This window comes from Benincasa hispida, chromosome 3 (assembly GCF_027475165.1).
Source record: "Benincasa hispida cultivar pf3 chromosome 3, pf3_genome.v1.1, whole genome shotgun sequence".
In the NCBI taxonomy this organism is placed as follows: Eukaryota; Viridiplantae; Streptophyta; class Magnoliopsida; order Cucurbitales; family Cucurbitaceae; genus Benincasa; species Benincasa hispida.
The window spans coordinates 56,119,603-56,132,451 of record NC_143480.1 but is presented as its reverse complement, the minus strand read 5'-3'; the positions used below and the strand labels follow the sequence as shown (position 1 = coordinate 56,132,451).

Sequence of the window (12,849 nt, the reverse complement as noted above, 5' to 3'; positions counted from 1 at the left end):
GATAGTAGAGTCGCCTTTCTCCACTACAAAAACATTTTTAGCATCTGTTTGATAGATTGTACTATGCAACCCAAGGAAAATGAAAGCACAAGCTCCGAAAAACACATTAGAATAACTAATTGATACCATTTTTGTTGTAGGTTTTTCTATTGCTTCCTTTTTTATATGTAGCACTTCTTTCTCAATTGAAATTAAAGTAAAATATTGGTATAAAAGCTATAAATAACATCTTTCGTTTTAGAGAAACAACAAAAATACAGAATTTGTTAGGAATTTTATTATTAAGAAAAATTCACAATAAAACTAACAATCCAAAATTGACATCTTGTTTTTGAAGTTTTTAAATGATGATGTTTTCAAAGTTTTCAAAATCAACGTGTTGGCTTTATTTTCTTTTCCGTTACTTTTTTTTTTTTTTTGTTAAAAAAAATCAAATATGTTAACAACTAATCAACTTTATCAAACCCACAAAGCGGCTAACTTTATTTCTATTATAATTACATTGTATTTTCAACCATGGCGGTTAAAAACCACCATAAATGAAAAGCAATTTAGAGTAGAGACTAAAACAATTAGTTATATTTTCATTCGATTACAGTTACGAACCACCATCAAATGTCCCTTTTCATGACATTTTAAATTGTCATCGTCTATCATTTATCTATAATTTTGACAATATTTTTTCAACACAGACACGTTTTAACACATGTATCATAATTTTTCCCAATATTGCAATGTATTTTGGTGATATCACGGTTGCAATTGGAATAATATTGGTGATTTGGATTATAATATAATTTAATGTGACCAATTAACATTAGAGCTTCCAAGTAAAATGAATTGATGTTGGACGCATTGAGAATAAAAGAGAACAAACATTGAGAAGTTACCTATGGCATCTAAATGTCAAAAATTCACGAAAATTTTATTTTAGTTATTAAATTGGTCGAATATTGTTCCAATGCATGAAATTTATTCTAAAGTGCCTTCTCCAATTGCTGTCTCCACTGAAATAGATCTTAGTATTATTTTAGATAAATTTAATTGGAGACTAAAGTACTATATACCGGATTTCCTCTGAGGTCAAAATTTAGGTTAAAATGAACTTTGAAAACTAAATTTAAAATTTATTGAAAATATAGATTTTAAAATTGACCAATTAGGCATACATTGGAGCTTCCAAGTAAAAAGAAGTGATGTTATACGCATTCAGAACAAGAGAGAACAATCATTGAGAAGTTACCTATGGCATCTAAATGCCCAAAATTCACGAAAATTTTATTTCAGTTATTAAATTGGTCGAATGTTATACCAATGCATCAAATTTATTCTAAAGTGCCTTCTCTAATTGTTGTCTCCACCGGAATAGATTATAGTATTATTTTAGATAAATTCAAATGGAGACTAAAGCATTATATACTGGATTTCTTTTAAGGTCGAAATTTAGGTTAAAATGAACTTTGAAGACTAAATTTACAATTTATTGAAAATATAGATTTTAAAATTGACCAATTATGCATACATTGGAGCTTCCAAGTAAAAAGAACTGATGTTATACGCATTGAGAACAAGAGAGAACAAACATTGAGAAGTTACCTATGGCATCTAAACGCCCAAAATTCACGAAACTTTTATTTCAGTTATTAAATTGGCTGAATGTTATACCAATGCATGAAATTTATTCTACTGTGCCTTCTCCAATTGTTGTCTCCACCAAAATAGATCTTAGTATTATTTTAGATAAATTCAAACGGAGACTAAAGTACTACATACTGTATTCCCTTTGAGGTCAAAATTTAGGTTAAAATCAACTTTGAAGACTAAATTTAAAATTTATTGAAAGTATAGATTTTAAAATTCGACATTTGAAATTATAAGGACTAAAATTAAAGGAAATTCTTATAAATAGATAAATCCCCAAAATATTTACACATTATAACAAAAATTAAACAAATTTCAAATATAAAGATAAAATTGATAAAACATTTAGGTTCTAAGATTCGTTGGTGCTTCAATTATTCTAATATTTCTTGTAATAGGCAGCATACCTTATTATATGAACCAAGACGCTCTTGTGTTACTTCCAAGATCAATCACACGCTCAAGTGCCAAGAAGCTATAGTTAGCATTGAATTCTCACATTCAAGTGTAAGTGAACACAATTTAGGGGATTCAAGCTGCAAAATCTGATCAGAAGTTTTATAATTGATTTTAGTTGATGCTACAAGATAAAACTGATTGAACATTGTTAATCTATTTTAATTTGTAACTAAACAATAATTTTTTTTTGTTATTTTCATTATTGGACCCATTTATGTTTTATATGGGACACAAATTGGACATAAATTGCCTCTTCATGAACTAATGTACCTAGTACTTTTATGAGACTTATGAACCATGCATTACATGAATTTTTAGAAGAGTTTGTTGTGGTTTATTTTAATGGCATTCTAATATACTCTAAGACACTAGAGGATTATGTGATGCATGTTAGGTGTGTTTTGATTGTAATTAAAAAGGAAAAACTTTATGCTAATCTCAAAAAGTGTTGTTTTTGCATGGAAAAGGTAAGCTTCATAGGTTTTGTAGTTTCTAAACATGGAGTGGAAGTTGATTCTGAGAAGGTTAAAGCAATTAGGGAGTGACCTACACCTAAAATGCTAGTGAAATTAGGAGTTTTCATCAGCTAGCTAGTTTCTATACGAGGTTCATAGGGATCTTAGTTCCATACCTACACCAGTTAATGAACTTATAAAGAAAAATGTAAAGTTTTAGCGGGGACAAGCACAAGAATACGCTTTGAATGATTTGAAAGATAAGTTATGTAATGTGCACTTACTTGTCTTGCCTAATTTTGATCTAACATTTGAAATTGAGTGTGATGCCAGTTGAAAAAAAGTTGAGGTTGTTTTAATACAAGATCAAAGACCATTGATGTACTTCAGTGAGAAGTTAAATGGAGTTGTCTTGAAATATCCTATATAAAGAGCTTCATGCCTTAGTGAGAGGACTACAAACATGGTAATAATACTTGTTAATTTATTTTAATTTGCAGACATACCATAATATTTTGGGTATTTTCATTATTGGACCCATATATGCTTTGTTTAGGTTTTTAGTTCTTTTTGAGTTAGGGATAGAATGGACTTTTTAAGTCCCTTTAGTTAAATAGGATGCTAACTAACAAGAGGAAGAGAAATTAGGGAGAAACACATGGATAATGAATAGTTTTTCAGAATTGATGTACGACTCTCTCAAAATTATTATAATTTAGAAGAAAAAAAATCATAAATAAAATTCATAAATATATATGGTTTTAAATTAAAGATTTTGAAACAAAGTTTGAAGGACTTGTTGTAGGCTTGTAGCCATCTTAACTTTTAAATAAGGGAGACCAAACAGAACAATAATAATGAATAAACAAATGAATAAAATTGAGTTAAAATATCATTTTAGTCCTTGTACTTTGAAATATGTTTAGTTCTAGTTCTTGTATTGTGAAACCAGGATCTCAATTTCCCTACTTAAGCGGGTAATTAATGGAATAACTAAGTATAGTTAAATCCTATGTTAAAGAGAAGGAAAATTCTAAGTGTTCGAATAAATTTTCTTTGAGTAGCTTTGAGTTGAGCCTTAACTAGTGAAAATTTTGTTAAATGTGAACTAAAAGAGAAACCATGTGTTTGGTATTAGGAAACATTAACACATGAGGCTCTAAGGAGGCTAAGTTTGTAGAGGTTAAAAGAAACTAAGCCTTAAAGCCAAGGACAACCATGCGTGGAGTTTATGAAGTTTGCCCAATCGTTGGCATGACAAAGGATGCATGTTGGCCGAAGTATTGGCAAGAGGCGTTGCCCAAAGGCTGCTAATGCATTGGGATGATAAGAAGCTATGTGAGCGAGAGTCTGAGGGCTAGACAATGAGCGCAAGGCGCTGGAGTGATGCGTGCGGACAATCGTGTAACTACATGCGGCGTAGCGCTAGACGATAACACTACACGATAAGTGTTGGCGCTACACGATCAGCATAAATGCTACACGATAACACTAGATGATAGCGCTAAACGATGAGCTTGGACGTTAGACTATAAGCATAGACGTTAGACGATGCGTTAGGCAAGAGAGCTAGGTGATAGACGCAAGCATTAGACGATGGCGCAACACGATAAACATGAGTGCTACATGATAGGCGAAGTGCTAGACAATGGGCATTGCACGATAGATGCAAACGCTAGACAATGGCGCTACACGATGGGTAGACTTACTAAACGATGGGCATGATGCATTAGATGATAAGCGTCATCGCTACAAGATGAGCGACAGCGAGAGGTACGCGATGAGCGACAGCGAGATCATTCAGAACGAGAGATCACTAAATGATGAACTATGTGATAGGCGTAGGCGCTATGCGATGGGCTATACGCTAGATGATGATCGACAGCGAGAGGGTTGGATGATAAACGACAACGAGAGGGTTGGATGATGAGTGACAGTGAGAGATTAGCTAAACGATGGAGCTATGTAATGATTTACAAGAGCTACACGATGAACTAGACGATTGGCGAAGTGTTTATGCATTGCTGAGGCTTGCATTACACAAGGCTGATGGATTCACTCGTACAAGTGCCAATACTGAGAGGAGGTTGAGCTTGAATTCATAGGAGGTGGACAGATAGTTTCTTGAAAGGAAGAATTATGCATGAGGAATACAACTCAAACTTCATGCAAGTAGGTGAGTGGCATGGAAGTAGGTGAATGGAAAGGATGGTGGCAAAGCATAGGGCAGACACTCCAAAAGTTTCTTAAGAAGGAGGTATCATGCGTTGGAAGCTTTGTAAGATGAGACGGATCGGTTCCTTTGGTCTATAAATACCACCACAAGGTGTTTCTTTAGTTCACAATCCGAAATCCTCTTGTGAAATACTAGGAAGAGTGTTTGAGAGCATTTTTGGGGAAAACCATGCGTTGATCAAGAAGTTCCAAGAGGAGGAGATGTTGTTGGATAGTGAGGTCTTGAAGTAGTATCAACTTGGGACGAGAAGTTCTCCCAGACTACTCGTGTGTTTTGAGTGATTCCAACGCCACTTGAAAGCTCTGAAAGTCTAGTTTTCAAGACAGGGCTTCTAGTAAAGAAATTTCAAGGATTTAGGCTAGAGAGTGGAGAAAAGACAGAAGGGTCGAGCTCTCGAGTAAGCTTGGGCCAGTCTTGATGATTTAAGGATTCCAGCTAACCCATGAGAAGTTCTGAGCTGATATTATAAGGTACGCTTTCGCACGACATTTTAGAACATGTTTGTAGAAGAAAGTGTCTCAAAATAAGGCCTAGAATGATGAGCAATCTAAGTTTGAAGTTGAATATGGAATTTAGGGTTCAAAAGGGAGTACGAGGAAACCAAGGAACTTCTAGAGAAAAAGGCTCCTACCCGACCAAGGTGAGTGGTAATTTCCTTTAAGTCTTAAGAATATTTTATAGAGTATATGTATATGTTTATGTTGTGAATGAGTAATTAGCATGAGAATGTTATTATGTGATCGGGATGGTCAGGGGGTCAATAGACCTAGTTCCTGAGCCCAGAGCAGAACCTCACGGGATGGTCAAGAGACCGAGAGGTCTAGTTTCTGAGCCTGTGAGAAGAACCTCATATGGGATGGTCAGAGGACCGATAGGCCTAGTTTCTGAACCCATAAGTGGGGATCTATGTGCACATAGGAAATATAGGGAACGCAAGTGCTTAAGCGTTTATGATTAGTATCAGTTTAACTACCTACCGTGTGTGTAGGTAGAGTAGAGATCAAACTCATTATGAGTAGTATCAGTTCAGGTATCTACCGTGTGCGTAGGTAGAGTTGAGAACAGACTCATTCAAGGCTGAGATTTGGATGTTAACCTCGTAGTTGTGATATGCTTGTATTTTTCTATGAGTTGAAATAGACTCTAGAAGTTACTTACCACTCACTGAGCTTCTTGAAGCTCATTCTTTTCTTTCATGCTTTTCTTCCTATGTAGTGAAAGGTGAGGAGTTCTAGGGTTCTGATAAGGTCAAGGTCAGCCACAGCCACAATCACACTTTTGTTTTTAGAGCTGTTGATGTAAACTTTGTAGTAAGCTTGGGAGTTGTATAAACGTTATACTGTTTTTAATCAAACGAGTTTAGTCAAATTGTTATTATTTATATCCTTGTTTTAAAGTTTTATGAAAGTAAAGAGGTTCAGATGGGCAGTAGGTATCACAAAAGGGTGGTACCTGCGGTCCTTCACGCCTCTCCTTGAGCCCAAGTGGCGGGTTCGAGGCGGGGTGTGACAGTTACTTTCAAATATCTAATTTTAGTCTCTGAATTTTCAATAAATCTTAAATTTAGTTTTTTTTATTTTCAATAGAAAATTTGTTATCTATTAACATTTTGACTATAATTTTTAAAACATATTCACATATTGTATATTTGTATTTTCTTGAATGAAAATTATCGTTCTTATTATTAGGATTGTTTTCAAATATAGGAAAATGAACCAAAATATTTACAAATAATATCAAAATATCATAGTCTTTCATGATATAGATAGACACAGATAGTAGTCTATCATTATCTATCGCAGTCTATCATAGATAGACTATAATATTTTGTTATTAGTTGTAAATATTTTTAGCCAATTTATCATTTAAAATAATTTTTCTTATTATGATTTAGTCAATTTTGATAGAAATTAACTTCAAAGACTAAACTTAAGGCTTACTTTTAGCTATTAACTTCAAAGACTAAACTTCTTATTATTATTTAGTCAATTTTGATAAAAATCACTCCGTGACTTTACTTTTAGCTATTTTTCTTCTTCTTCTTCTTTTCTTTTTTTTTTTTTTTAAAAAAAAAATTACTAACCATTCTCTCTATAATTTTTACAAATATACACAACTGTGTTTTTTTAATAGAAATGATTATTATTATTTAATTAAAATTGATAAAAATTAATTTCGAACTAACAATAAAAACTAGTTTTAAATTCCATTAAAAATTTTTAACTATTAAACTTGGAAAAGTCTAAATTAGAATGAGACCAAAGTACAAGCTATTTTAACCAAAAGTTTTTAGTCCATTTTTTATTATAAGGAAAAAAAGGAACAATTTAGTAATTTTTTTAGCCCTTACACCTTTGAAGAATATGATATTATATTTATGATAGAAACCAATTTATACTCTAGCAATTATTTTGCATGTTTAAAATTTGTATGAATAATTCATCACTATTTTATAACTTGATTTCATTTATTTTTAACTCAATATCATTTAAAATTAACATCTTTACCAAAACAGCCCGAAATATTATCATGTTTGTAATTCTTGCTAAATAAGTAAATAGAAATAGAAGAAATAAAGATGAAAAATGATTATATTAATCAATTATGCTAATACCCATTTTATTGCAATACTTCTCAAAAAAATTACATTAACCCCTACATTAAAAGAAGTATTAAAAATCCGCATAGAGAACTTACACCAAAATAATTGAAAATGATTATATTAATAAATTATACTAATGCCCATTTTATTGCAATACTTCTCAAATTTACTTTTCACCCCTACACTAAAAGAAGTATTAAAAATCTGCATAGAGAATTTACTTTTTATTTGGCCTCTAGATTTTAAAGTATTACATTTTTCTACTCGAATTCAAAGTTATATGTTAACCGCTTGTTCGATACTCGTGTGACTGAATTTAATAAGAGTGAGAATCAACATGTATTGAAAAAATTATTTTTAATAGATTCATTCATAATCAACTTTATCAAACACACAAAGTGGGTAACTTTATTTCTATTACAATTACATTATATTTTCATCCATGGCGGTTAAAAACCACCATAAATGAAAAGTAATTGAGAGTACATGCTAAAACAATTAGTTATATTTTCATTCGATAACAGTTACGAACCGCCATCAAATGTGCCTTTTCATGACATTTTAAATTGTCATTATCTATCATTTATCTATAAATTTTGGCAATATTTTTTCAACACAGATGCGTTTTAACACATGTATCATAATTTTTCCCAATATTGCAATGTATTTTGGTGATCTCACGTATATATTTAATATTTTGATTTCAATTGGAATAATATTGGTGATTTGGATTATAATATAATCTAATGTGACCAATTAGGCATACATTGGAGCTTTCGAGTAAAAAGAATTGATGTTGTACGCATTGAGAACAAAAGAGAACAAACATTGAGAAGTTACCTATGGCATCTAAATGTCCAAAATTCACGAAAATTTTATTTCAATTATTAAATTGGTCGAATGTTATTTCAATGCATGAAATTTATTCTAAAATTCCTTCTCCAATTATTCTCTCCACCGAAATAGATCTAGTATTATTTTAGATAAATTCAAATGGAGACTAAAGTACTATATACTGGATTACCTTTGAGGTCAAAATTTAGGTTAAAATGAACTTTGAAAACTAAATTTACAATTTATTGAAAATATAGATTTTAAAATTGACCAATTAGGCATACATTGGAGCTTCCAAGTAAAAAGAAGTGATGTTGCACGCATTGAGAACAAGAGAGAACAAACATTGAGAAGTTACCTATGGCATCTAAATGCCCAAAATTCACGAAAATTTTATTTCAGTTATTAAATTGGCTGAATATTATTCCAATGCATGAAATTTATTCTAAACTACCTTCTCCAATTACTATCTCCACCGAAATAGATCTTAGTATTATTATAGATAAATTCAAATGGAGAGTAAAGTACTATATACTAGATTTCCTTTGAGGTCAAAATTTAGGTTAAAATGAATTTTGAAGACTATGTTTAAAATTTATTAAAAATATAGATTTTAAAATTGACCAAATAGGCATACATTGGAGCTTCCAAGTAAAAAGAAGTGATGTTGTACGCATTGAGAACAAGAGAAAACAAACATTGAGAAGTTACCTATGGCATCTAAATGCCCAAAATTCACAAAATTTTTATTTCAGTTATTAAATTGGCTGAATATTATTCCAATGCATGAAATTTATTCTAAACTACCTTCTCCAATTACTGTCTCCACCGAAATAGATCTTAGTATTATTTTAGATAAATTCAAATGGAGACTAAAGTACTACATACTGTATTTCCTATGAGGTCAAAATTTAGGTTAAAATTAACTTTGAAGACTAAATTTAATATTTATTGAGAGTATAGATTTTAAAATTGGACATTTGAAATTATATGGACTAAAATTAAAGGAAATTCTTATAAATAGAAAAATCCAAAAAATATTTACATATTATAACAAAAATTAAAAAAGTTTCAAATATAAAAACAAAATTGATAAAACATTTAGGTTCAACTACTAACATACAATTTTGTTAAAATATTTAGGTTCTAAGATTCTTTGGTGCTCTAATTATTCTTATATTTCTTGTAATGGTCAACATACCTTATGATATGAACCAAGACGCTCTTGTGTTACTTCTGGGACCAATCACACGATCAAGAGTCAAGAAGCTATAGTTAGTATTGAATTCTCACATTCAAGCAGAGGTGAACACAATTTAGGGGATTTAAGCAGCAAAATCTGATCAGAAGTTTTATAATTGGTTTCAGTTGATGCTACAAGATGAAACCGATTGAACATTGTTAATCTATTTTAATTCCTTTTTAATTAGGGATAGAATAGACTTCTTATATTCCTTTAGTTAAATATGATGAGTTTAAAGGACGGAACAAAAATACAGTACGTAGGTTTTGATATTTTGAGTTTTAGGGTTTTCTTTGAATGAAAATTCTCTGGTAGATGATAGAGTTTCATCGCCACTTTTGTAAATCTTGAATTACGGTTGCATGCCAAGAACATTCAAGTAAGTCTGATCATCTTGCTTGTGGAGTGTTTGAAATTGGGGTAAGAAACTAGTTCTCCTTATCTCTTGGTCATCGATCAAAAGGTAATCCAAATCTAATCATTCCCTTTACGATTGTTGTCAAATTGATTGGAGTTTTAGAATTTATTATTAGGGGTCCAACTATTGGGTTCCTAATTTTTGAAGTCTAGAATTTTCATATCATTTGGTATCAGATCCTAGACTCTAGAATGCGTATAAGTTTTCTTTGATTGCTTTCTTTATTGAGTTTATTTTCTGATTAGAATAGAGTTTTTGTTGTGCTGCTATTTTGAAAAAAAAAAAAAAAAAGATCAAAATCTTAGGTTTAATTGATTGCTAAAATTTAATTTTGAAATTGAGTTGTAAAAGATGAAAATCCTTCACGAAGCAAAAAAAAAAAAAAAAAAAAAAAAAGGAAATTCTAGGAGGTTGTATGAATTGGAAAGCGGGAGAAGAAACAATTAGAAGGAGAGACTGGCGGTGATTTGAGAAATTAAAAAAGTAAAATAAAAATCGAAGAGGTTGGCCCCATATCATCAATTCGAATAAAAAAAGTCAAGCAGGCACGCCAAGCAACTAGGTCAAATGGGCACGTCAAATAAACTGCTCAATTACATGACTTTTAAGTTGTTGAATTCATAGAAAAATATTAGTTGTTTCAAAAGCACATTTTTTTACTAAATTTGTATCTTTGTGTAACACCCCGCACATTTTTATTTAATAATAATGTAATTTTCAATAACTTTATTATTTGGAAATTCAGTAATTGTCCTTAGTTAGAGTGCATGTTTGGAATTTTGGATTTGAAGTATAAGTGGGAGAATCTAAGTGTTGCCGTGAAAATTATTCAATTTTGAAATTCAATTTGAATATTAATGGCAGGAATTAATTTTCTTTGGAAAAGAAAAGGAATTAAATAGTATAAAGTGGAATAAGAAAATGATTTAATTATAGTTATACTATTTTCCTTTTTTTATTATTATTATTATTTTAAAATAAAAAGAAAAACCCATCCCCTCCCTCACGCACGCGATCTCTCTCTCTCCCCCCAAAATTTTCTTCCTACCTTCACGTGTCGCGCCTCCCTCACCACCCAAAAATTTCTTCCGCCGCCACCTCCCTCTCTACTCAGATCCGAACCCCACCGCAATCGCGACGCTTGCCCAGTCGGTTTCTCCACCGCCGTCGCACCGCTCGCCCAGCAGGAACCGTCTGAGTCGCCGTCGATCCAGCTCTCTGACCACTACGTGTCGCATCGTCTTCCAGCAACTTGACTTTTAGTTTTTGGGTAAGATCTATTTTTGGTGGTTGGGTTTCTTGAAAGACTTTGGATGCCCATTAAGTTGGATTAAGGATTAAATTAGTCACCTTATTTAATTTCAAATTTGAACTTAGGAAATCACAGCAGTGACGGTCCAGCGGATTCAAGATCGTTCGGCAAGAGTGTTGGTAAGAGTTTTGGTCCTTATTGTTGGTTTGTGGGCACGCTTCGATTATTGAATTAAGTTTGACTTAACCCTTGTATCTTTAAGGTTCCAAGTCGTCATCCATTGGAATTTAAAATCTATTAGCAGGAGATTTTGGAGTCAAAATCTTGGGAGTGGTTGTTGATCAAGTTCTTTGGGCAAGCTTTTGGGGATTGTGGTTTTGAATCTGAGATTTCGCAATTATTGTTGAACTGAAATTTAATAGTTGTATTCGTATGTTAGGGTCGTTACTTCAAACCACGGTCATCGTTTAGTTGTCTGAGTTTATCTGTGGAATTTCGATTAAGGTAAGTAATCTTATTACTGGAACTGCCTACGGGCCAGACTTTAGTTGTATGCTAGCATGATGAGTGTATGTTATGGAAAATGTTAGCATGATGAGTGTATGTTATGGAAAATGTTAGCATGATGAATGATAGTATGATCTGAACTAAAGTATGTTCTGGCACGAGATCTGAATTGTTTAAATATACACATAGATACTTGAATGTTAGTATGAGATGGTATGTGTTTCCATATGATTGTATCTGATCTAATGATGTTGAGGCATACATGTATGTTGTAGAACTATGATGTTAATGTATACTTGAATGTTGTAGAGCATGCTGTTGAGGTATATGTGTATGTGGTAGAGCCATGGTATCGAGGATTACATGTATGTTATAGATTCGTCGTACGGTGGTGATTTTGATGTTGAGATCGTGTCACTGTCCTTACTGATTAGTTAGATACTCATTAGATTTTGTGTTTCCTTCAGGATTCACCAGTTTGTATTTCCTTCGAGATTCACCAATTTGTGTCTCCTTCGGGATTCACCAGAGGTGGGGGCATGCTTAACTACAGTAGGATAAGACTCAGTCTCCTTCTTGTTTCATGTGTATATGTGCCATAGGTGGGTATCTAGAGGACATAAATGTCCAGCCTGACCCCAGTAGTGGGGTTACTTACTGAGTATTTTATACTCATTCTTTCTCATGTTGATGTTTCAGGTAATGGTAGAGATGCACCGGCGATGGACAAGCAGAATTCGTGATCGAGCCACTGGGACTAGATTTTTTTTTACGCTTCCGCATATAGAGATTTAAAGTTCTTTTCATATTTCCCTTAATGTTAGTTTTGATGTTCGAACTTGTTAGTAAGAATTGTTTTTCATATTTATTTATTAACCTTTATGATTTATGGGTACCCAAACCTTGTTTTCGACGCTTGCATTTAATAAAGGACTTTTGAACTTCCTTATCTATTTAGCATTTATTTCAACATAAAGGAGTGTCGTTTTAAGTGTCATGTATGCATGTATTTTAGTAACGGTCTAACTTAAGTCCTAAGGGGTCGGGTCATTACACTTTTTTTTTATTTTTTTTTTAAGTTCCTAATTCTTGTTTCCTTCTTATCATTGATTTGTCTAGTAGTTTGCTATCTTTGTCCATCTTGCATAATTATTTGAATTTTAAATATTAGATTCTTGATTCTAGATATTATATTCTTATTG

General features: G+C 32.2%; 1 long non-coding RNA gene across 1 annotated transcript; it reads left to right on the top strand.

The window, feature by feature from the left end:
* Nucleotides 1–10,524: 10,524 nt before the first annotated feature.
* On the top strand, nucleotides 10,525–12,596 carry LOC150037391 (uncharacterized). The gene is made up of 4 exons (XR_016528762.1): nucleotides 10,525–11,158; nucleotides 11,266–11,319; nucleotides 12,115–12,249; nucleotides 12,347–12,596. It is a non-coding gene; the product is annotated as an uncharacterized LOC150037391 (long non-coding RNA).
* Nucleotides 12,597–12,849: the final 253 nt, after the last annotated feature.